The following is a 1,593-nucleotide window of genomic DNA, read 5'->3' as shown; positions in this document are numbered from 1 at the left end:
GATGATGTCCCAGTTAATCTATGTGAAGCAGCTCGCTTTGGATCACATGGTCTCGGGTTCAGCCGCACTTCGCTGCACCGTAAACAAGCAAAAAATATTACAAATCCCATTTTTTTTTTAGACACAACAAAATAAATTGAAAGAATTGGGTTAAAAAATTGTACACGTTGGGAGTAGTTAAGAAGTTCGTGTTGTAACCACTTGGTCTCAGGTTCAGTTACATTGCGGGGTACCATGAGCAAATGTCTTTTGCTATAGCCCTGGACTGACCATTTTGAATGGATTTGGTGGACAGAAACTGCATGGAAGCCGTTGTATGTGTGTGTTATCGCTTCACAACCGGTGTTCGTGTGTTTACGTACCCGTAACCTAAGCAGTCTGGGAATCGAAACCGCGATCCTATGACCGCGAGTCCGCTGCCCTAACCACTGGGCCATTGCGCCTCCACGTACACATAATATGGATGGCTTATAAGCAATCTAACAACCTAAAGGCAAGTTTATAGACGTCACTAGAGTGACAGAGGGGACTAAGTAGTACTAGCATTGCTAGAAATAAGAGTCAAAACAACATAATCATTGCAGAGCACTATCTTGGATTTTAACCCAATGTCCGCTAGGGAGTTAATCTCCTTTATCAGTCATTAAGATAGTAGTGTGGCTGTTTGAGCTGTTTTGACTCTTATTTCTAGCAATATCGGAACTACTAAGTGCCCTCTGTCACTTTGTGTGTGTGTGTGTAGAGTTTGTGGCCATTAATAGCCTACGATGAGGTATCGTAGCTCCCCGTTCTGGCATCTGAAACTCTGAGTATTAGCAACAAGTTGACATTGTCAAGTACAAATCTCCCGATCACTTCCGCCGTAAAAGACAAAGCGAAGGAAAAATAACCATAGCAACGATACAACAAACTGTTACACTTCCGTCTGCCTCGCTTCTACTTCCTCCCACCGCAACTTTCCTCGTTCTCTCACTTCCACCTTTACTCTCCTCCCCTTCTCTTTCCTCCTCTCGCCACTTTACTCCGCCTTCCGTTGAACGGGTTCGCCAGAGTTCCTACACATGTTTTAATGACGTCACGTCAATGCGTGCACATTGCCGGTTACACGCTTCCCTTCTGACCGAGGATGGTATTTTCACATTTATTTTTTTAACCTTTGTTTTTTTACTTCCTTTTTCTTTTCTTTTTTTTCTCTCCGTCTAATGTCTGGGTTGACCGATCTATACATGCATATCACGGACTCTCCCGTCGTTGGACGACGTATCAGGTTTCGGTACATTCTTACCGATTATCCACACAAACGATTTGTTTATACTGATCAAATGTCTGTGTACACATATGCTCGCTCACTCCCTCCATCAAATCGACATCACCAATACAGGTGTACCGTACACACGCATACAGGTGCTCTTGCACACACACACACACACACACACACACACACACACACACATATATATAGTTATACTTGGGGATGGTCATACTTCGGCAATTAAACTCTCGCATTATAGATTTGATTTTTACTTCAGCTTTATTATTATTATTATTGGAGGCGCAATGGCCCAGTGGTTAGGGCAGCGGACTCGCGGTTTC

Source organism: Octopus bimaculoides, chromosome 29, assembly GCF_001194135.2.
Source record: "Octopus bimaculoides isolate UCB-OBI-ISO-001 chromosome 29, ASM119413v2, whole genome shotgun sequence".
Taxonomy (NCBI): Eukaryota; Metazoa; Mollusca; class Cephalopoda; order Octopoda; family Octopodidae; genus Octopus; species Octopus bimaculoides.
The sequence above is the reverse complement of the archived record's forward strand: the minus strand, read 5'-3'. Positions refer to the sequence as shown.